Source organism: Anolis sagrei, chromosome 1 (genome assembly GCF_037176765.1).
Source record: "Anolis sagrei isolate rAnoSag1 chromosome 1, rAnoSag1.mat, whole genome shotgun sequence".
In the NCBI taxonomy this organism is placed as follows: Eukaryota; Metazoa; Chordata; class Lepidosauria; order Squamata; family Dactyloidae; genus Anolis; species Anolis sagrei.
The window spans coordinates 17,009,782-17,035,075 of NC_090021.1; the positions used below are offsets into that span (position 1 = coordinate 17,009,782).

Genomic DNA, 25,294 nt, shown 5'->3' on the forward strand with positions numbered 1-25,294 from the left:
ATTCAGCAGTGGAACTCTCTGCCCCGGAGTGTGGTGGAGGCTCCTTCTTCGGAAGCTTTTAAACAGAGGCTGGATGGCCATCTGTCAGGGTGATTTGAATGCAATATTCCTGCTTCTTGGCAGGGGGTTGGACTGGAAGGCCCATGGGGTCTCTTCCAACTCTATGATTCTATGATGTTTATATATCTGTGGAATGAAGGTGGGAGAAGGAACTCTTGTTCTTTCTACACTGTCATGATCCCTCAGTTAAAGCATAATAGCAAAACTAAGCAAACATATAAGTTACAAGGGAGATATTTCTCCCTTCGCAATGGTCACTGTGTACATTTTCTAGCTTCAATGGAATCACCCTTCTGTTTTATAAAAGCCTTCCATGGAAGGTCATACTTTGGTTTCCAAAAGTTAATGCACTGAGATATTTTAGGATGTGAGTACATGCGTGCACATCCAAACCTGCACATATATCAGGGTCAGATGAGAAATGCAACATGCTTTTAAGTCCCACTGAAATCACATTAAATATGCCAACCACACTGAGTTCAAAAACAAAAACAATGATCTGTTGCTTTTATCTCCAAGAGCTGGAAAGCATTCCACTATGTACTGACCTGAGGCAATCCGGTAGAGCTAAGTAAAAATCTACCCAGAAGATAGGGCCAACCTACTGGACGAGAGAGAGCTACTTTCCAAACTCTATTTTCAAAAGATAACGTAACTTCCAAGGGTTTAGAAAACAATTCTGTATTTACATTGCATTCTCACTAACAGAGAGAGTTAGAGTTGGGCTTCAACATTCACAGGAGTTAGGGGCAGAGAATCCCTGCAAAAGTAGGAAAACTATTAATATACAACTCCGACTTTTTAACCTGAGAGGACACTTCTCTAAGCATTTGTAGGTCCTCCATGAACAATTTCTATTGAAAGCTCACCACCCAATTTCACAGGAGGATCTAAAAATGCCTAGAAAGTACTTTTTTTGGTTGCAGGTCAGCAGTTGGAGAGGTGGCTGCAAACACAGTAATCTCCAAATAATCTAACCCACAAAAGCTTAAAACTGCAGATGTGGAGATATATGACTGTGCATAGTTGTTGTTTTGCTCCATTATAATTGTTCCTAACGTGCGGAATGCATGGCAACCATTATCCTATTTATCTATATAATTGATAGTTTTTCTCTGCAGGCTTCAATGTGTATGGGCATACAGAGAAATATAAGAACACAACTGAAAACAGGTGGTGTATTGTTTTTAGAAAGGGAGTGAAGTACTAATGAGTAATAGTTTGACTCATATTTTTGACTCATTGTTGTCTTTTCTAATGATGGCTCTACTTATTTTAAAGTAGGGTTACAAGGCTGAACAAGGGGGGGGCATCTACACTGTAAATTTAATGCAGTTTGACACCACTTTAACTGCCATAACCCATGCTATGGAATCACGGGACTTGTAGCTTTAGATGGCCTTTACACTGCCCTGACAAAGAGTTCTGGGGCCACAATAAACTACAACTCCCAGCCATGACATCTAACTGCATTAATTCTACAGTGTAGATCAGGCACGGGAAAACTTGGGCCCTCGGAGTGTTTTGGACTTCAACTCCCACAATTCCTAACAGTCTCAGACCCTTTCCTTTCCCTCCTCAACCACTTAAGTTGAAGTCCAAAACACCCCGAGGGCAAAAGTTTGCCCACACTTAATGTAGATGCACTCAACACTGTGGATGTGATTCATGCAAGGCTCCAGATGTTATTGTCTTCAGCTTCCAGATGCTCCATTCATCAAACACAATACTATAGGTTGCAATATAACATTATATCTATGCTCCAGATCAATGATTGTCACTTTGGTCCTTATCTGCCAAAGAGTATAGCTAACAGCAGAAACCCTAAGTATTGAAGTCCAAAACCATTGGAAGTTGAGAAACATTGCAAATAGTTATGGTATTATTTTCACAATCCTACATGATCTATACAACCACAGATCATAATGAGATAAAGGAAATTATGCCAAACATCCTCATAAACTATGGTTCCATCTTAACACTTTTAAGCTGAATCTCAATGTAAAGAAGTATTAATCCCACCGAAATGGGATTACCAAAAACTGTAAGGAACATCCGTCAAATGCTAATTAAACTGCCACCATAATGTATAGAGACACTGGTATTAAAGTCTCTGTTAGTCTCTGTTTATGTTGTGAGGTAATTTTTGTAGAGTGGAATGCACCGAACGTAAAATCAATGGAGATGAGGCAGATTTTAAAATAACAAAGAGAACAAGTTTATTGTTGAACAAAGCTTGTGGTTGCAATATAAAGATGTTCAGCTTGGCATATACTTGATGGTTACAATATGGAGAGGTTATGCTTGGCATATACTTGATGGTTACAATATGACTTGGTAGAGATACAATTCAGCCTTTGATGTTACAACTTTTAAACTCTTGCTCTGGTGAAGGTGTCTATTATTCAGTGTTCCCTGCTGTGAATATTCTCACTGTTTGATCTATACTGGATCAAATAATAGAACTCCAGTCTTCCACCGACTGGCAATCATACAAAGCCTCAGTTAGTTCTTTTAACCAAAGTAATCTAACGAGGTTTTACCCTTCAGCTCCCTAGCTGAAGAAATATTCACAAACACTAAACTAACTCTACACTTCTTCACTCCTCAGAGTCTCTTCCCTGACTCTGCTACTCTCTCAGAGTCCTTATCTGACTCTGCTCTCTCTCAGGGTCTCTTCCTCCTGACTGAAACTTAACTGTCACTTTCAAACCTTTTTCTCTCTAAGCTCCTCCCACCTCCTCTTCTGCCTTGTTTCCATGGCAACATATCTCTCACAGCTGGGCCGCTCCAGCCATAGGCAACCAATGTAAAACACAAATACAGTTTTAAACACATTATAATAAACACTTCTGTACACTCAAAAATATCATTAGGTCTGAAATCCACAGCTATTACAGGTAAGAACAAGTAAAGTTGCTTTGCTGGACAGATCCTGCATTTGCATCATTAGCTATTTCTAATTTACAAAAAATGTTTCAGTTGAGGAAATTTCAAGTTGTTTTACCAATTCAGAAGGGTTCATATGTTATTTTACATTGAGTATCCCTTATCTGGGATTCAAAATACTCCAAAATCCAAAACTGTCCAGTTTGGTGGTGAAGATAGTAGCATCTTTGCTTTGTTGTTCATTCGTTCAATCATTTCCGACTCTTCATGACCTCATGCACGCCAGAGCTTCCTGTCAGCCGTCACCACCCCCAGCCCCTTCAAGGTCAATCCAGTCACTTCAAGGATCCCATTCATCCATCTTGCCCTTGTTCGGCCCATCCTTTTTCCTTCCATTTTCCCCAGCATCATTGTCTTCTCTAAGCTTTCCTTTCTTCTCATGATGTAGCCAAAGTACTTCATCTTTGCCTCTAATATCCTTCCCTCCAATGAGCAGTCGGGCTTTATTTCCTGAAGTATGGACTGGTTGGATCTTCTTTGCTTTAATGTACACAAATTTGGTTTAATGTACACAAATTTGTTTTGTGCACAAGATAATTATAAATATTGTGTAAAGAACTACATTCAGGTTATGTGTATAAGGTATATATGTAACATAAATCAAATCTCTAAAATAGTTCATTATATATATGCAATTATTCCAAAATCCCTCTGCAAAATCCAAAATATGGAACACTTCTGGCATGAAGCATTTTTTTCGTGCTCGGAGCAACTTGAGAAACTGCAAATTACTTCTGGTGTGAAGGAATTGGCCGTCTGCAAGGACTTTTACCCTCCTTTTGGGAGGCTTCTCTCATGTCCCTGCATAGGGAGCTGGAGCTGACAGAGGGAGCTTGTCCACACTCTCCCCAGATTTGAACTTGCGACCTGTTGGTCTTCAGTCCTGCCAGCACAAGGGTTTAACCCACTGTGTCATCGGGCGCTCCTGTATCAAGCATTGCAGGGAAGATATACTCAATCTGTAGAATTATTGTCTATTTATATGGCGCCATAAATGTGCATAGTGCTTTACAAGTAAAACAACCAAAACGTAGGTCCTTCCAAAGGTGTACAATCCAATTCACACAACTACATGTGCGCGTACACACATATATAAATATATATATACACATACACCCTCAAAGCAAAGGAAGGAATAATAAAATACAAAACTACACCATATAATTGTAAAATAAATTATCCAGATAGAATACAAATATACGAGTATTACATAAAACAAACTGACCAATACATGTGATCAAAATATACTAGATTATGAAACAATATTAAACTATTCATTTCCTTTTGATATTTTTAGCAAGAGTGGGACGGAAAACTGAGCATTGGGACCGATGTCCATGGAAAGTTCTCAGAGGAACCAGAGCTGGGAAACATTATTTGGCAACGCGACAGTTGCAATCTTGAGGGATGTGTTTAATTTGTATCCAGTTTGTACCATTGTGTTTTTAAATGTAAATCATAAGATACATTGTAGAACAACGGAGAGTACTCCCAAGTGCAAAATTGCAACTGGCTTAACGGTTACCATGTTGCATCCTCATCGTGATTAATCAAGTACTTTACAAGGCATCGTGTCAATGGCTAATTTGAAATAGAAAGTTAGGGCTATGATGCAACATTCTGGCAAGTGACGAGTAGATCAGTCTTCCTCAATTGAGTATCTTCTAGATGTACTGAACTACAACCTCTATCATCCTGAGCCATACCATAAGCAAACTTGGGTCTTCCAGGTGTTTTGGATTCTAACTCCCACAATTCCTAACAGACTACTGGCTTGTCGAAGACTTTCATGGCCGGAATCACTGGGTTGTTGTAGGTTTTTTCGGGCTATATGGCCATGTTCTAGAGGCATTCTCTCCTGACGTTTCACCTGCATCTATGGCAAGCATCCTCAGAGGTAGTGAGGTCTGTTGGAACTAGGCAAATGGGTTTATATATCTGTGGAAAGACCAGGGTGGGACAAAGAACTCTTGTCTGCTGGAGCTAGGTGTGAATGTTTCAACTGACCACCTTGATTAGCATTTGATGGCCTGGCAGTGCCTGGAGCAATCTTTTGTTGAGAAGTGATTAGATGTCCCTGATTGTTTTCCCTCTGCTGTTTTGCTGTTTTAATTTTAGAGTTTTTTAGTCAGTTGAAACATTTACAGGAGAGAATGCCTCTAGAACATGGCCATATAGCTCGAAAAAACCTACAACAATCCAGACTATTGGCTGTTAGGAATTGTGGGAGTTGGAGTCCAAAACACTTGGAAGACCCAGGATTGCCCATGCCTGCTAAACAGCATCAGACTGGCTGTAAGAGATAATATTGGCCATTGCCAATACAAGATAATGGTTTTCTTGGCAAGATCTGTTCAGAGGAAGTTTGTTATTGTCTTCCTCTGAAGATGAGAGGATTTGACTTGACCAAGGTCACTTAGGGTACATCTATACTGTAGATTTAATGCGGTTTGACACCACTTTTAATTGTGGTGACTCAATGCTACGGCATCCTCGAAGTTGTAGTTTCACAAGTCTTTTACCTTCTCAGCCAATGAGTGCTGGCCTCTTACTAAACTACAAGTCCCAGAATACCATTACATTGGGCCATAGCAAAGTGTCGAACTGCATTCTTTCTACAGTTTAGATGCACACTTAGGATACAGCTACACATCAGAGCCATAGCAGCATGACACCACTTTAATTGCCACAGCTAAATGCTACAGAATTCTGGGATTTGTAGTTTGCTATACCATCATAACTCTTTGACAGGTAAGAGTAAATATTTCACAAAAATACAAATCTTGGAATTGTATAGCATCGAGCCATGGCAGTTAAAAGTGGTGTCAATCTATTATAATTTTGCAATGTGTCTACGCTCACAGTGGGTTTGCATGGCTGGGGGGAGATTCAAACCTACATCTCCCTGTATTCTAGGGTGTGGCTACACAGTGGAATTAATGCAGTTTGATACCACATGAACTGCCATGGCTCAATGCTATGGAATCGTGGGAGCTGTAGTTTGCTGAGGGACCAGTACTCTTTGGCAGAGAAGGCTAAAGACCATGAAGAACTGCAGCTCCCATGATTCCATAGCATTGAGACATGGTAAGTCAAGTGGTATCAAACTACATTCATTCTAATTCTAATATGTAGGTAGTCCACTCAAAGCACTACAGTGCTCTAATACTAAGTAAGGTGGATAAACATAATTTGGTTCTCTCAACCAGTCCATATTAAAATGCAAAGGACGTTAACCTGGCAGTTCTACATAGTTACTATTGCTATTCAAAGTTTTGGGGGGTAAACCTATCATTTTGTACTACATTCTACATAACCCCCACCCAATATAATCATGCAGGTTGGGGGATTATGGGAATTGTAATCCAAAAGGGCAATTCTTCCAGGTTTTGTTGCTAATAGCCCTTGATGCAGGTGTGTTTTATGACTATCTATTTAATCCTTTTACAAAAGCATTTGAGGAAGACATCACCATCATATCATGTGATAAGGATCATGAAAACAATGCAGGGGCAAATTCACATTTCAATCTAGAAGTAAAGCTCTGCTAAACATACTCCTCCCTTAGTATCCATTCTCTATCCGTACAAATGGGAGAAAGGATTTTTAATAACATGCTTTGTGTACAATAATAAAGAGGAAGGCGGGAGGAATTTACGATCCGTACGGAAATGAATCAGTCCTCAAAGTTAGCGAAATTATTTAGAGCTATTCATTATTATAACCAGTACAATAAAGTACATCCTGGCTTTCTACAATGGGGATTTTCAAGGTGAATCTAGTAAATAATACTAAGAGGCAAATGGACAGAAATGGAACTATATTTGATTCAGTTGTGCCATTAATGATTTTTGGACTATAATAATTCCCATAATTCCAAAAGCTATTATGATGGCAGATTATAGGGGCTGTATCTCAATATATCCTTTTTCTTCTTCGATCTGTTTCAAATAACCAAAGTGCAGAATGTAAAGAATGATTACAAATCTTTCTCCCATAGAAAAGCATATATTTAAACTAGATGCATAGGCCTTACGTGTTGGAAATAGCAATCTTCTACAAGCCTCCTATACTAGATATTTGTTATGGATATAATTGAGACTGCTTACTATATTGTATGTATATGATTTAGTATGCAGTTTCCCCTTAACTCTATGTTACTATAAGTTGTGGGAAGGATGACAGATCATGTGACCAGATCTGGGACTATTCAGACTGAGACTCCAATTTAGAAGTCAGTAGAGTTTAGAAGCCAGTCAGTATAGTATGCAATTGTCAGTGTTAGTGTAAAGTCAGTGTCAGTATGTACTGAGTCAATGTTCAGTAACGTATTAGATTGAAGAGGTTGTTAGTCTGTATGCTACAGAGAAGAAACTGAAACAGAATGTTTACAGAACTTACTGTTTAAACTGTCAACCAATAAGAAATGTAGCTGTATGCTGAATACGTTTAGTTTGTAAGTAAGTCAACTATGTTACATTTAAGGAAGACTACTTATTTTTGGTCTCTTGGGAACATGATTGAAAAACCAATATATTTTATGGGAGAGTAGATGTTTTTGGGCAACTGAAATAACACTTCTGAAGATCTGCTATATATTTTGTAAATTGGCATATCTTTATTCCTCACAGTTCAGAGAGATAACCAGGTATATCAGTCTAACAACTAAGAAGCCTAATTTACCTTCCATGAATATGCTAGTGGATATTCAACACTAAGGAGAAGATTTACTCAAACGAGTATTTAACTCTTCTCAGGAAGATCATACTTTCCAAAAAGGTTATGATTATTCCAAATAGTGTGAATGCCAATTAATCTCCAATAGGGTCACACTTCCAACAGGCTATGGAGATTCCTGGTTTTCTGAAAAGTTGTGATCTCTAAAAAGTCATGCCTTTACCAAAGTAAGTCCTGATTTCCCCTTTGTGATTGTGTGAGGGAGAAAGAAAATGCTCATGTTTGTATGCGAATGCACACACAAACACACCCAGTCACCCGTGGGATTTCCGTTGAATTTTCCATCACCTCACAGAGCCATATTTCTAAACATATCAGCGGGAGAAAGTGACTGTCGAAAACAATCCCCACAGATCAACATCCCGTCATAACCTCAGTTTTGGATTATTCTGATCCTGAAAAATCAAACTATAACCTACATATTACTGAAAACAATTAAGTTTTACTGGAATTTAATTTTCAACAGACAGCAATTTGTTGCAGATTTGAACTACGGCTCACATAACCAAGACCTTCCATGAAGTCCACTTTCCCCAACTTGGCCCTCAACAGCTGGGGATGATAGGGATTACAGTTTGACATATTAGCAGGCATCAAACTGGGAAGGGAAACACTCCAAATATACAGCTCAATCCTTTATTCTTCTGCCATGGCCTAGTGTTATGGCATTGTGGGGGCAGCAGTTTGACAAGGGCTTTAACCTTTTGCTGATGCCTCACCAAACTACAACCTCAGGATTCAATAGCCTGCCTAGATCCATGGGAGTCAATGTGGTTGCATTCATTCTACATTGTAGATCAGGCATGAGCAAACTTGGGTCCTTAACTGGCTGAGGGGGAAAAGGAAAGGGCCTGAGACTGTTAGGAATTGTGGGAGTTGAAGTCCAAAACACCTGGAGGACGTAAGTTTGCCCATGCCTGGTGTAGATGCTCTCCAGATATCTCCATCTGCAAACCCATCAGCCATAAAGGATTACTGAACATATCAAAAGGTCTGTTATTATTCTCAGTACAAATCTGCATCAATTTAAGTTACACTAACCATAATAGATTACTCCACCGAACGTGAAAGGTTATTACTCTACCATCCAGACTTGAAATGAGAAGGCTTTTTGAAAATGCCACTCAGACTGCGATGCTCAATTCGAAGGCGTTGTCATGAAACCAATTTTTTCTTTGCAATACATTAACCAAAGCCTCTAGCTTGGGAATTCATTGAGTCACACATTCTCTTGGCATGCAGACTAATTCTGCCACACACTGCCTCCGCACTGTAGAATGAATGCAGTTTGAGACGACTTCAACTGCTGTGGCTTAATGCTAAGGGAACATGGGAGCTGTGGTTTTATAACTCATTAGCTTTCTGTGCCAAGGAGTGCAGGTGCCTCACCAAATGACAATGATTCCCATTTTTTATCAGGTCAGAAGAGACATTGAGGAACTCCAAGTCACTTCTTGTGTGAGAGACTTGGCAGTCTGCAGAGACGTTGCCCAGGGAATGTGTTACCATCCTGTGGGAGGCTTCTCTGCATGGAAAGCTGAAGTTGATAGATGAGAGCTCACCCTGTCTCGTGGATTCAAACTGCAGATCTTCAGGTCAGCAGTTCAGCTAGCACAAAGGTTTAACCCATTGCACCACTGTGGCTCCAACAATGATTCCCATGACCCCATAGTATTGAGACATGGCAGTTAAAGTGGTGTCAAACTGCATACATTCTAATGTAGATGGGCCTCCTGTTGTCCTGGGACTGCTAAGCTTCTCTTAGGCCCAAGTTCACCTATGTAACTGAGTCAAACAGTAAAAAAGTATTCTGGACCACACTCTTTTGAGCAACAGCCAACTATTGTTACATGTAAGCCAGTGGTTCTCAACCTGTGGGTCCCTAGGTGTTTTGGCCTACAACTCCCAGAAATCCCATCCAGTTTACCAGCTGTTAGGATTTCTGGGAGTTGAAGGCCAAAACATCTGAGGACCTACAGGTTGACAACCACTGATGTAGGCCCTTCCCTGACTTTTGCTTCTGAACGTCTTGCATGTACAAATAAGATAAACCTCTATCCAACTTTCCCTCTGCCATGCTATTTTTCTCTGCATGCTGCACTCCTCATCACCTTTTGTATTTTCAAAGGCTTTCATGGTCAGAATCACTGGGTTGTGAGTTTTTCAGGCTGCATGGCCATACTCCAGAAGCATTCTCTCCTGACATTTAATATATGACAGGCATCCTCAGAGGTTGTGAGGTCTCTCTGTGGATGCCTGCCATAGATGCAGGCGAAACATCATGCAGGCGAAAGTTGGGTAGAGGTTTATCCTATTTGTACATACAAGACATTCAGAGGCAAAAGTCAGAGAAGGGCTTATATCAGTGGTTGTCAACCTGTGGGTCCCCAGATGTTTTGGTTTTCAACTCCCAGAGAGAATGCTTCTGGAACATGACCATACAGCCCAAAAAACTCACGACAACCCATCATCCTTTTCAAAAAAGGCAAACCCATTTCAACAGCTGATGGGATCCAATCCAGAATAAGATTTGCCACATGGTAATGCATGCTAAAAAAAATACACTTTTTAAAAATAAAGTAAAATAAGCACTGGGGTCCCTTCCTAACTCTGACAACTGATGCCTCAGGCTTGTTTCTTTCACTCAAGAGGCCTTACAGTGCATGCAAGTGTTTTTCTCCGCTAAGAATTTGCACCTGGCTTCTGAATCAAGATGCTAATGTGCCCTGCGACAATGTCATTCTGATGATGCCGTTTCCCAAAATAAAGTTGTGAACAAGCTATGGCTTAAACCATCTTGGAACCTATGTGGCCATTACATCCCAGGAAAACAAAGCACAGTACATTATTGTACAGTTAGGTTTATATGCATTTGAACAATCTTGACTGCAGCACACGAATATTAATGTTTTATATGCCTTTTCCTGGCTCTGGATCCTCCAAATGGATCCCAACAACTAAAATCCTGAATCAGCAAAAGGTTTTCAGTCCAACAAATGTGGATTACATCAGGAGTGCATCCACACTGTAGAATGAATGTAGTTTGAAAGCACTTTAACTGCCATGGCTTAATGCAATGGAATCCTGGGAGTTATAGTTTGGTAAGACACCAGCACTATTTGGCAGAAAGACTAAAGACTTGTAAAACTAAGACTACCATATTCCATAGCATTGGGCAATGACAGTTAAAATGGAGTCAAACTGCATTAATTCTACAGTGTAGATGCACCCAATATTATGATTTTGGTTTTAAAACGAATATAATTGAATATCCCTTATCTGAAATGTGTTTTGGATTTTGGAGTTTTCAGATTTTGCAATAACTATTGTTGCATTTTCTTAAATAATGCAATATGTTGGAGATAAGATCCAAGTTTAAACACGAAACACATTTAGGTTTCATATCCACCTGATGCACATAGCTTGAAGGTAATTTTAAGATTTTGTGCATGGAACCAGCAGAAAGCAAAGGTATGACTCTCTCAATCACCAACGTGGACGATGTAAGAGTATTTCATACTCAACCTGTATTAAGTAATTTCTCTTTCTCATACATATACACACAAATCAAATAACGTGATAGTTCTTTGGCTCAAGGGTCTGGAGAACAAGCCCTATGAGGAATGGTTTAAGGAGCTGGGCATGTTTAGCCTGAAGAAGAGAAGGCTGAGAGGAGATATGATAGTCATGTATAAATATGTGAGAGGAAGCCACAGGGAGGAGGGAGCAAGCTTGTTTTCTGCTTCCCTGGAGACTAGGACGCGGAACAATGGCTTCAAACTACAAGAAAGGAGATTCCATCTGAACATGAGGAAGAACTTCCTGACTGTGAGAGCCGTTCAGCAGTGGAACTCTCTGCCCCGAAGTGTGGTGGACGCTCCTTCTTTGGAAGCTTTTAAACAGAGGCTGGATGGCCATCTGTCAGGGGTGATTTGAATACAATATTCCTGCTTCTTGGCAGGGGGTTGGACTGGATGGCCCATGAGGTCTCTTCCAACTCTATGATTCTATGATTCTTTTAATAAAAGCATACTATAGGACTGTATGAAGGTTATCTCTAAAGGTAACAAACCACCTGGAATTAGAACAATACCTGACACTAATCAATATCCAATGGAAAAAACAATGGCAACACATATAAAATCAAGTCAGATAAGTGATCTATAACCACAGCATCCTGTTTCCAAATGGGCCAACAAAACTCATAGGTAAGATACGACAATTATACCCTCTCTTTCTGGTATCTAAAATAGGGGTGCATCTATACTGTAGAATTAATGCAGATTTATTGTGATGACTTTTAATTGTGATGACTCAATGCTACAGAGTCCTCGGAGCTGTAGTTTCACAAGTCTTTTACCTTCTCTGCCAATGAGTGCAGGCCTCTAAGTAAACTACAAGTCCCAAGATACCATTACATTGAGTTATAGCAAAGTGTTAAACTGTGTTAATTCTACAGTGTAGATGCACCCTTATGATACAGCTACACAGCAGAGTTGTAGCAGCATGACACCACTTGAAACTGTCACACCTGAATGCTACAGAAATGTTGTGGCTCAATGGCATGTTATGGAATCACAAGAGTTGTATTTTTACAAGGTCTTCATCCTTCTCTGCCAAAGAATGCTAGTGCCTCACCAAAATACAAATCCATGGCAGTGGTGTAAAGTTGCAGTCACTCTACAATGTAGATCCGGCATGGGCAAACTTTGGTCCTCCAGGTGTTTTGGACTTCAACTCCCACAATTCCTAACAGCCGATATCGGCTGTTAGGAATTGTGGGAGTTGAAGTCCAAAACACCTGGAGGGCCAAAGTTTGCCCATGCCTGGTGGAGATGCATCCAAAGTATCTGATCAGCAAAGATATATCGCTATGAGGCATGGTGTCTTCAGTTCCAACTAAAATGATAAACAGCTAATGTGTTAATTTAATATTCTAATACTTATCAAAACCCTCCATTATGACATCTAAAATCTTTCAAGTCACCATAAGAGGTTGCTTTCTCTTTTTCCGTTTCCTGCAGCCTCTTATCTGTTTATTCAATATTTATGATGCTGAGCAATCTTACAAGAAAGCCAAGGAAGCCTGAGTATACACTATAAACAAATACAAGATCACACTTTAATTTGAAAGCCACGTGAACAACGAACATCCAACACTTTATTGTTTTTTAGCACCTTGAAGATTAGGGAGCCAAAACAAAATCCAAACACCAATCCATGCATGTCTTTATCTATTTCTATATCTATGGGTATAAGATAGACCTATGCATTTGAATATGCAAGGAGCTAGAAGGGGAAAAAATGACTATGTTTGGCTTTCTTTTAAGCCACTGCCTCATTAGGAGGTCCTAGGATGCATCTCCACTAGTGAAATAACGCAGTTTGATACCACTTTAACTGCCATAGCCGAATGCTATGGTATCATGGGAGTTGTAGTTTCACCTTTTCTGACTAAGTGCTGGTGCCACACCAAACTACAATTCTCAAGACTCCATAGCACTGTGCCATGGCAGTAAAAAGTGATATCAAATGCATTAATTATACAGTGTAGATCAGGCATAGGCAAACTCTGGCCCTCCAAGTGTTTTGGACTTCAACTCCCACAATTCCAGCTGTTAGGAATTGTGGGAATTGAAGTCCAAAACACCTGGAGGGGCAAAGTTTCCCATGCACTCTAAAGGCAAGAAAAACTGTGAGTTGCCTAAGTCCTCCTAGTGGGGCAATAGAGGATAATTTGAATCCATGGCTCAATTACATGGAACCATGGGATTTGTAGTTTAGTGAGGTACCAGCACTTGATTGTCTTGAGTCCTAGTGTTGGAGAAAGGCAGAATAGTACAGGTAAAGGTTTTCCCCTGACATTAAGTTCAGTCGTGTCCAACTCTAGGGGTTGGTGCTCATCTCCACTTCTAAGCCGAAGAGCTGGTGTTGTCCATAGACACCTCCAAGGTCATGTGGCCAGCATGACTGCATGGAGCATTGTTACCTTCCTGCCAGAACAGTACCTACTGATCTACTCACATTTGCATATTTTCAAACAGCTACCGGCTGTTAGGAATTGTGGCAGTTGAAGTCCAAAACACATGGAGGGCCCAAGTTTGCCCCTGCCTGCTCTATTGACTAAGACTACTGGGAACGGTAGTCCAACAATATCCCATCAATTACAATGCAGATAGTCTAGCTTAAGCATTATGAAAATTTAAGACAGTCATACAGGTACAATCCTGATTGAACATTATGGTATATTATGGTAATGACAACAGCAAAAACACCTTTGCTTGTATGACTTATATTGGTCCAAGCCACAAAAATCAGACTTTTGACAGTTAGGAAGATTATCAAAGGCTTTCATGGCTGGAATTACTGGGTGGTTGTAGGTTTTTTGGGCTAAATGGCCATGTTCTCTCCTGACGTTTCTCCTGCATCTATGGCAAGCTTCCTCACAACCTCTGAGGATGATTGTCATAGATGTAGGCGAAACGTCAGGAGAGAAAGGTTCTAGAACATGGCCATATAGCCTGAAAAACCTACAACAATTAGGAAGTGTTTCAAAATAGTATTTGTCCAATCCATGTCTTTTATTTACCCTACACATTAATGCCTCAATGTAAACAAAATGCAGCAAAACCAAACCCTTTCACCACGCTGAATAAACCATGATCATTTCATTTCCATCATAATTTATTCCACAAAATGGTGAGCAAAAACAGGTGAGAAACAGAACAAAATAACGCTTTCAACCAATGACAAAACACATCCGCCCATTTGGGAACGGCCCTTTTACAGGAAGAAATGTGACTTCCAGGCATTTTCTGAATGCGGTGAGCGCAGCGGAGAGACAGAACGAGACTGTAATAAATAACATTGTGTAGAGGTCTTCTAAAACATATATTCTCATAATGCATCAGTAAGAGTTACATATATTATTGAATACAAGAAGACAGGTGGATAATAGATCGGCATGTGAATAATGACACAGGCAAAAACTGTAAAGTCATGCAGACTTTCCAAAGCATTCATATTTGAGGGACACACAATGGAAGGGCTGCCTCTTTGCCATCCAATATGGACTGTCTCCCACTGTAAAGTCATCCAGACTTTCCAAAGCATTCATATTTGGGAGACACACAATGTAAAGGCTGCCTCTTTTCCATCCAATATGGACGGGCACTTTCTCCCACAAGCAAACCGCTCGAATGTTGCTCCTTCCTTCCTTCCTTCCTTCCTTCCTTCCTTCCTTCCTTCCTTCCTTCCTTTGGCCTGCGGATCCTGCCCAGCGCATTGCCAATGCCAACCCCCAGCTCCATCTCCTCCACAACAACCTCCTCCTCCTCTTCTTCTCCCATCATGCAACCCCTCCTTAATGCTGCTACTTTTGTAGTATTAGATTAATGTTTCACAGCTGCAGGCTGGACTCTCATCTGACCGCATTAGAACTGCAGGGCTGCAATCGCATTACATCCCTCCCTCCCCTTTCCACTCCTGACTTCATTACAGAGACTAAGAGCAAAGAGGAAGGGGAGGGAGACACACATACACACACACACAACAGCAAAGGATTCCTACAGTCCCAATAGAGATATTTGCATCCTTATGGTGACAGCTAGAATGGGGAGAGGGGGGGAGTGAGGCTAGAAGAGGCTCCCTGTGAGAAAGCAATCGAGATCATGTTCCTGCTGTTTAAAAGGGGCGAATGTGGACCAGATTCATAGGGTGGGGCTGTGATCACGGCACCAAAGGACACAGATTCAGGCAGAAGATGTGCCAGGAAGCCTCCAAAGCAAAGGAGGCTGGGGGAAAGGCTGCTGCATTGTGCTGCATCATGTCTCCCCAGGCAAAAGGAAGAGGCAGGGAGAGGAGAGGAAAAACAACATGGGGGAAGAAGGCAGAAGGGATGAAATAATCCTGATTTCCCCCCCTACCTATTCTCTCCCGCCCTGATATAATAATAAGCGAAGAGAGGACAGAATGAAGGGCGGAGGGAGGCAAGAAGGTGGGAGGAAAGAAGGAGGGAGGAATGAAATAATTCTGATTTCTCCATTCCTGCTGTCACCCCCCAGCAGAGGCTTAGATCTGAGAATAATAAACACAGCTTCCAAAGGGAAGAGAGGACAAGCTGAAGGAGGGAGGGATGGCAAAATGTATATTGAACATAAACAGAGAATGGGAGGAATGGAATAATTTCCCCCTATCTCTTCTCGTCCCCACCCTTGGAAACCAGAGGCTTAGATCTGAGAATAAACACCTTCCTAAGAGAGGAAAGATTAGTGGGGGGGGGGGGGGGAGGTGACAGGAAAGAAGGGGAAATGTGTTTCTATATGGAAGGGGGGCATGTCAAAAAAAAATCAGACCTGAGAATAATAAACAGCTCTCTCAAAAAAACCCAACAGATTAAAAGGGAGAGAACGAATCCCAATCTCTATGAAGGCCAGGTCAAAAAACGACAACAAACTGGAAGCCTAGGAGAAGAGAGTATGGGAGGAAAATGGTGCTTTTAATAGATTATAATGATAATAATATTATTATTTAATTAAATTGTTGATTTAATAATTATTAAATAATTATATATATTAAAAGCACAGATGATGAGGATGATAATATTATAAAATTATAACAATAACAATTTAATGTAATTATTAATTTAATTATTAAATAAAAATAATAATAGAGCCAGGTGAAAAAAAAGCAACAAATAGGAGAAGAGAGTATGGGGGAGGGGGAATGGTGCTTTTAATAGATTATTGTCATCATAATATTGATATTATTATAAATATTATTATTTTATTTTATTATTGATTTAATGATTATTAAATAATAATATCTATTAAAAGCACAGATGATGAGTGTGATATTAATAATATTTTAAACAATAATGATTTAATCCAATTATTAGTTTAATTAAATAATATAAATAATTTAATCCAAATATTAATTTAATTATTAAATAATAATATCTATTAAAAGCACAGATGACGAAGATGATACTAATATTATTGTAAATAATAATACTTTAATCTAATTATTAATTTAATTATTAAAAGATAATATCTATTAAAAGCACACATGATGATGATGATACTAATATTATTGTAAATAATAATAGTTTAATTATTAATTTAATTATTAACATATAATATTTATTAAAAGCACAGATGATGATGATACTAATATTATTGTAAATAATAATAGTTTAATCTAATTATTAATTTAATTATTAAACAATAACATCTATTAAAAGCACAGATGATGAGTGTGATATTAATATTATTGTAAATAATAATGATTCAATCCAATTATTAATTATTAAATAATATCTATTAAAAGCACAGATGATGAAGATGATACTAATATTATTGTAAATAATAATAGTTTAGTCTAATTGCTAATTTATTTATTAAATGATAATAACTATTAAAGGCACAGATGACAGATACTAATGTTATTGTAAATAATAATATTATAATATTATATTATGATTTAATAATTAAAATAATAATTTAAAAATAATAATTGTAAATAATATTATTATTATTATTTACAATTATTATTTTAAAATTATTATTTTAATTATTAAATGATAATATCTATTAAAAGTCACAGATGAGGAGGAGGATTCTATTATTATAAATAATAATTTGATTTAATTATTATTAAATAATAGTGTCTATTAAAAGCACAGATGAGGAGGATGAGGATGACAATTCACTTTCATCTCTTGATTGAGAAGCAAAGCCGCTATTGTTGTTCTCAGGGGATGAGGGGGGGGGGGGGATAACACCCAGGCACAGGACTGCAAAGCCTAATCTCTCTTCCCTCCCTCCCTTCCCTCTCCCTCCCTCTCCCAAGTGCATCCATTTGCACAAACCTGTTGATGTCGGAAAAGAGGGGAGCGAGGAGAACTGGGGAGAGGGAGAGCAACCTGGACCCGACTCTCCTCCAAAAGCAACTGGGTGCAAAAGGAGGGAGGAAGGGGGGGAGCCAAAAAGGGTGGGGAGAGAGAGAGGCATGGGAGGAGAGCAGCGACCACGCCTGGTTGGGCTTTGAGGAGAGCCTAACCCCTTGTGGGGCTGCTTATGGGGTGGCACTCTGCATCAGGGGGCTCCCCAAAGCCGGGCCTCCATCACCTCTTTTATTTCCCCATCCTTCCATCCCTCCTTCCATCCTCATCCAAGCCAGCACCCTTCCAGGTTCAGGTTCAATGCTTCCTGGTGTGTGAGTGCCTGTCAATGGGATTCCTTCATCCTTTCCCTGGTCAGGGGACCACTTCTTCATCCTGTGAGGAGGAGGAGGCGGGTAATCCAATCCCAATAACAATGTCTTGTGGAAGGCTTTCATGGCCGGAATCACTGGGTTGCTCGCTGTGAGTTTTCTGGGCTGTATGGCCATATTCCAGAAGCATTGTCTTCTGATGTTTCACCTGCCTCAGAGGTTGTGGGGTCTGCTGGAAACTAGGAAAATGGGGTTTATATATCTGTGGAATAATGTCCAGGGTGGGAGAAAGGACTCTTGTCTGTTTGAGGCAAGTGTGAATGTTGCAATTGGCCATACACAGATATATCAACCTCACTTGCCAAGTTTCCAACAGACCTCACCACCTCTGAAGGTGCCTGCCATAGTTGTGGGAGAAATGTCAGGAGAGAATGCTTCTGGAACATTGGCCATACAGCCTGGAAAACTCACAGCAACCCATTATTGTTACTGTTGGTTTGCTGTGAGTTTTCCAGGCTGTATGGCCATCATGTTCCAGAAGCATTCTCTCCTGCCCACATCTGTGGCAGGCATTCTCAGAGTTGGTGAGGTCTCAGATCCTCTCACAACCTCTGAGGGCGCCTCGCCTAGATGTGGGAGAAACATCAGGAGAGAATGCTTCTGGAACATGGTCAACAGCCTGGAATACTCACACTGAACCCCGGAATCTGGCCATGAAAGCCTTCAACAACACATAATATAGGAGCCCCACGGTGGTACAACGGGTGCTGGCAGGACTGAAGACCGACAGGTCAGAGGTTCGAATCTGGGGAGAGTGTGTATGAGCTCTTTCTGTCAGCTCCAGCTCCCCATGCGGGGACATGAGTGCAGATGAGCTCCCTCTGTCAGCTCCAGCTCCCCATGCAGGGACATGAGTGCGAATGAGCTCCCTCTGTCAGCTCCAGCTCCCCATGCGGGGACATGAGTGCAGATGAGTGTCAGCTCCAGCTCCCCATGCGGGGACATGAATGCGGATGAGCTCCCTCTGTCAGCTCCAGCTCCCCATGTGGGGACATGAGTGCAGATGAGTGTCAGCTCCAGCTCCCCATGCGGGGACATGAGTGCGGATGAGCTCCCTCAATCAGCTCCAGCTCCCCATGCGGGGACATGAGTGCGGATGAGCTGGCTCTGTCAGCTCCAGCTCCCCATGCGAGGACATGAGTGTGGATGAGCTCCCTCTGTTGGCTCCAGCTCCCCATGTGGGGACATGAGTCTCCCCATGCGGGGACATGAGTGTGGATGATCTCCCTCTGTTATCTCAAGCTCCCCATGCAGGGACATGAGTGTGGATGAGCTCCCTTAGTCACCTCCATCTCCCAATGCGGGGACATGAGTGTGGATGAGTTCCCTCTGTCAGCTCCACCTCCCTGTGCGGGGCCATGAGAAAAGCCTCCCACAAGGATGGTAAAACCGCAAAACATCCCCTGGCCAACGTCCTTGCAGATGGCCAATTCTCTCTATACCAGGAGTGATTTGCAGTTTCTCAAGACAAACACACGCACACACATAATACCAATCATAAGAAGAGAGTGGGATTGGGTTTGGAGGGGCGAGGTCTGCCTAGCAGTTGTTGTTGTCTTGCCACTCTCTGCATGGACTAGCCTGCATGCCAATGGCAAGGAGACAAAACAGCAGAGAGAGAATTGGGATTGCAGAGTGTCTCCTCCTCCTTCCTCCTTCCTCAAGGAGAGAGTGACAGGTCCCTCCAGGAGGGTCACCCTCTCCTGGGGTGCCAAGGCAGGGCCACTCCACCTCCTCCTCCTCCTCCTGCAGCCTTTCCCCTTCCTTGCCCTACCACCCCGGCTCAGGCTCCGCGGCTTACCTCTCTCTCGGTGGCGTCGATGATTCAGGAGGCTCTCTCTCTCTCTCTCTCTCTCTCTCTCCCTGGCCTTCGAGCTGCCTTTCCTCGGCCGTGGGAGGAAGGCAGGAGCCGGCCAAGGGACCGAGGGGGGTCCGCCAAAGAGAGAGGAGAGGAAGAAGAGGAGGAAAAGGAGGAGGGGGAAAAAGGACAGCAGCGGCGAGCAGAGAGGGATGGCAATGCGGAGGGAGGGGGCACCAAGCGGAGGAAGGGCGGGAGGGAGGGAGGGAGGATGGATGGAGGGGAAAAGGGAGGGACTCCAGGAATCCGCAGCACAAGCAAGCAGCTCCGCCAGAGCCCGGCCTATCTGCCCGCCTCCTTCCCTGCCTCCCTCCGATGCCCACCAGCACAGCAACAGCTGCACTGGTTGGAGCGAGCGGCCAAATGGGCAATAGAGAGAGAAAGAGAGAGAGAGAGAGAGAAAAGGGGCGGGAAGTGCAAGAGAAGAGCCACGGCGCGCGCTCACAAAAAATAAATAATAATATAAAGGCAGGCGGGCAGGCAAGCGAGCGCGCGCACGTCGGTCGCTGAGGAAGGCGCGCGCGCGCGCGCACACACACACAAGGCTCCTGAAGGGAAAAGGGAAGGGAAGGGAAGGAGCTGAAGCTGAATCTCCTCCTCCTCTTCTTCTCCTTCTCTTCTTCTCCTCCTCCACCTCCTCCTCCTCCTCTTCTTCTTCTCCTCCTTCTTTTTCTTCTTCTCCTTCTCCTCTTCTTTTTCTTCTCCTCCTCCTCTTCTCTTCTTCTTCTCCTCCTCTTCTCCTCCTCCTCCTCTAGTCCTCCTCTTCTTTTTCTTCTTCTCCTTCTCCTCTTCTCCTTCTCCTCCTCTTCTTCTCCTTCTCTCCCCCTCCTCCTCCTCAACCTCCTCCTATACTTCTTCTCCTCTTCTCCTTCTCCTCTTCCTCTTCTTCTCCTTCTCTTCTTCTTTTTCTTCTCCTCCTCTTCTCCTTCTCTTCTTTTTCTCCTCCTCCTCCTCCTCTTCTCCTCCTCCTCTTCTTCTGCTCCTCCTCCTCTTCTTCTCCTTCTCCTCCTCCTCCTCTCCTCCTCCTCCTCTCCTCCTCCTCAACCTCCTCCTCCTCTTCTTCTTCTCCTCCTCAACCTCCTCCTCCTCTTCTTCTTCTCCTCCTCCTCCTCTCCTCTTTCTCCTCCTCCTCCTTTTCTTCTCCTTCCCCTCCACCTCCTCCTCTTCTTCTTCTCCTCCTCCTCTTCCTCCTCTTCTCCTCCTCCTCCTCCTCCTCCTCTTCTTCTCCTCCTCCTCAACCTCCTCCTCTTCTTCTTCTCCTCCTCAACCTCCTCCTCTTCTTCTTCTTCTCCTCCTCCTCTCCTCCTTCTTCTCCTCCTCCTTTTCTTTTCCTTCCCCTCCACCTCCTCCTCTTCTTCTTCTTCTCCTCCTCTTCCTCCTCTCCTCCTCTTCTCCTCCTCCTCCTCAACCTCCTCCTCCTCTTCTTCTCCTCCTCCTCAACCTCCTCCTCCTCTTCTTCTTCTCCTCCTCCTCCTCAACCTCCTCCTCCTCCTCTTCTTCTTCTTCTCCTCCTCAACCTCCTCCTCTTCTTCTTCTCCTCCTCTTCCTCCTCTCCTCCCCCTCACCTCCTCTTCCTCTTCTCCTCCTCCTCCTCTTCTTTTTCTTCTCCTCCTCCTCTTCTCCTCCTCCTCTTCTCCTTCTCCTTCAATATTCTATTTATTTACTTACTATATTTGTATACTTCCTCTCTCAGCCTTCCGGCGACTTTGAGGACCCCTGGTCTAGGTCCAGGGAAGTAATGCTACCCCTCTATTCTGCTTTGGTTAGACCACACCTGGAATATAATAATAATAATAATAATAATAATAATATTGTGTCCAATTCTGGGCACCACAATTCAAGAGAGATATTGACAAGCTGGAATGTGTCCAGAGGAGGGCAACTAAAATGATCAAGGGTCTGGAGAACAAGCCCTATGAGGAGCGGCTTAAAGAGCTGGGCATGTTTAGCCTGCAGAAGAGAAGGCTGAGAGGAGACATGATAGTCCATGTGAGAGGAAGCCACAGGGAGGAGGGAGCAAGCTTCCTTTCTGCTTCCATGGAGACTAGGACACGGAACAATGGCTTCAAACTACAAGAAAGGAGATTCCATCTGAACATGAGGAAGGACTTCCTGATTGTGAGAGCCGTTCAGCAGTGGAACTCTCTGCCCCAGAGTGTGGTGGAGGCTCCTTCTTTGGAGGCTTTTAAACAGAGGCTGGATGGCCATCTGTCAGGGGTGCTTTGAATGCAATATTTATTTATTTATTTATTTACAGTTCTTATATTCCGCCCTTCTCACCCCGCAGGGGACTCAGGGCGGATTACAGTAAATACATATATGGCAAACATTCAATGCCAGTTTGACAGACAACAAATACAGACAAATACACCAAGGCTATTTAACTTTTTTCTGGCCGCCAGGGGAACTGCTGCTTTTCATCGTCCATCAACGACACCGATGAAGTTCTTCCGCATTCCACATTCCCCGGAGTTTTCTTTATGGCCTCATAAATTAGTTAAATTTAGCCTCCCACACAAGGTGGTGCCTTATTTTCCTACTTGACAGATGCAACTGTCTTTCGGGTTGCAAAGGTCGACAACGGGCTACACAATGGCTGGACACCCACTCCAGCCCGGGCTGGCCTCGAACTCATGACCTTTGGTCAGAGTGATCTTAATGCAGCTGACACTCAGCCAGCTGAGCCACAATCCCGGTGTTCCTGCTTCTTGGCAGGGGGTTGGACTGGATGGCCCATGAGGTCCATTCCAACTCTATGATTCTATGATAGGCAACACAACAATCTATTCAAAAGCATTAAAAGAAATTGCACTGGAACATCAGCATCCACACTGAATCAAAACTGAGTATCCCCTGAATTCCTTAAAATGTTGAAAATGTGAAAGAGTTGTGTGTGTTTCAATGTTTCTATTGTGCTTTTTGATGTCAGTACTCCAAAATATATTAAAATACAATAAAATATTTCATTGGAGCCCCTTGTGGCGCAGTGAGTTAAACTGCTGAGCTGCTGAACTTGCTGACCGAAAGGTCGCCGGTTCAAATCTGGTGAGCGGGGTGAGCTCCTGCTATTAGCTCCTGCTTCTGCCATCCAAACAGTTCGAAAATTGCAAATGTGAGAAGATCAATAGGTACCTCTTCTGCAGGAAGGTAACGGCACTCCATGTAGTCATGCGGGCCACATGACCTTGGAGGTGTCTACGGACAATGCCAGCTCTTTGGCTTAGAAATGGAGGTGAGCACCAACCCCCAGAGTTGGACACAATTGGACTTAATGTCAAGGGGAAACATTTACCTGTACCTTACATTTTGCTTATATGTCTACGAGTGGTTGTTACTGCTATTTTACAGGTAACCAGGTTTTACCAATGTTTCTTTTACTGTCAATGATTTGACTTCTCTCCAGGGAAGTATTGGATAAAGTGACATGTTTCAAGCAGTCATTTTTCGAATTTCTTCCACTGTGATCCTGCCCATGGCAATTACCTCCAGATATTTTGTCAGTTCATTTGGAACTGCTCTCAGAGCACCTGTCACTACTAGAACTGCAGTTATTTCCTTTTCCCAGAGGTGTTGAATCTCATTTCTAATTCTCAATATTTCCTAATATTTATTTATTTATTTATTTGATGCACTTATTAACCGCCATTCTCAGCCCGTTAGGCTAATACAGCTGACTCTTCCTATCCACTGATTCTGTACACATGGATTCAACCAACCACAGCTTGAAAATATTCCCAATATAGTTCCAAAGAGCAAGCTTTGCTTTTGCTTTTGATTCTGTTGTTTCTTGGTATTGCCACACCTACCATCTAACTTTCATTTTCTTAATCACAGTCGTCATTATCTGGATATTATTATTGCAGATTGAGTATTCCTTACACGAAATGCTTGGAGTATTTGCATTTATTATTGTTGTTGTTGTTGCCCAAAATCTTGAGTTCTTCCCTGTCGGAACCCAGATGCCTTAAAGAGCCAGACTCAAGAGTATGTCCAAAAGTAGAGTTTATTAACACAAAGCAAAAGGGACTCAGAGACACTTAATTCAGTGTCCCTGATCAAAACTCAAAAGTAGTAACCAGTTCCAGTTCAAAAAGTAAACTGAAGCAATAATCCGGATTATCTGGAGAAAAGATCCGGATTAAACTAAAGCGCTTCAAAAGTCACACAAAATAACACAGCAAGTAAAGGGTGAACAAACAAAGAGTTGCAAAGAAGGAGACATAGTCAAACGAAGTCCGAGGTCAAAGTAAGCCAAGTCCGAAGTTGCGAGGTTCCAAAGTCCACGTAGGCAGCGTTGTAGTCGAAACCAGTCTGAAGTCAAAGAAGGGGAAATCTGCACTCACGAGAATCTAAGCCGAGTTGAAACACACACGAACGGAAGCAGCAACCTGCAGATCCAGGGCCCAAACCTAACACAAAAATGGCAGCGACAAAACCCAAGGTACGAAACCAACACTTCGCCTTCTGCAGATTCCCCATTTCAAAGCCTACTTTTATCTTACAGCTCATCATCCGATGATGATCTGACCCCGTCATCATCTCTTACAGCTGTCCTTGACTTCACACGTGAACTCTGTCGCCCATCCCTCCCAACTCCTCCATCTTCTGTCAAGATGTATTAATATTCTTATTCTATCTTTTTAATAATTTTGTGCATGTACCAAAGTTTGTTTGCATTAAACCACCAAAAAGCAAAGCTCTGTCCATATCATTTTGGAAAATGGAAATCCGCATAACCTTTTAGTTATTTTATGATGTTTGGAAAGGTATGACCTTGTTAGAAGTCAGAAGAGAAACAGAATAGAGACCCAGGTACAAATATGTAGCTGGATTAACTTATATAGTATATATAACTATCTTGCAGCATCTTTGAAATTGAAAGTAAGAAGTGTGTATCATAAACTCTGTTTTATCCAATCTGTTTTATCAGATGCAGATGTTAGATAAGGGTAGCAATACAGATTAATAATATAATCAAGGTACAAAAAGGCACAAAACATTCTTAAAACTTGAAAAAAAAAACCTCATGTGGGTGTTCGAATCCTATCAGTGTGGGTTCAGATGGAAAACACACACCAACTTTTCTCTACAACACTGCCAGAGGTCTTTTTTTCTTAAAAGAGGAATATCTGTTTTACAAGAAACAGATTAAAATATTTTGCTGAAGATATAAAGAACCCCGAGTGGCACAAGCATGAGCAACCTCCACGCTTAAAATAGAATTGATGTTGGAGTTTGCCTATTTCCAAAACTTCTCTCCGCAGCTTCTCTCCTGTAATTGCCCACCTCAACCCATCCGCATCCCTCCGTCTCCCACGCTCCATCCTGTTGTCCTGGTAACCAACCACATTCTCCCATTTTACCACCCACTCCCACCTGCTTACTCTAAAATAAGGTTTACTATGCATCATTACTTAA

At 42.0% G+C, this 25,294-nt stretch overlaps 1 protein-coding gene across 3 annotated transcripts in view; it reads right to left on the reverse strand.

Moving 5' to 3' along the window:
• Positions 1–20,215, reverse strand: part of SPTBN1 (spectrin beta, non-erythrocytic 1) — a 276,406-nt gene extending 256,191 nt beyond the window's left edge. For 2 of the 3 annotated variants that reach the window (XM_060754564.2, XM_067462900.1), the window contains exon 1: positions 19,820–20,215. The gene's annotated coding sequence lies outside the window, so the exon portion shown is untranslated. Of the gene's footprint in view, positions 1–17,614; positions 17,717–19,819 lie in introns of those variants that run through there. The other variant, XM_067462903.1, reaches the window with a different exon arrangement.
• Between the last annotated feature and the right edge of the window lie 5,079 nt (positions 20,216–25,294).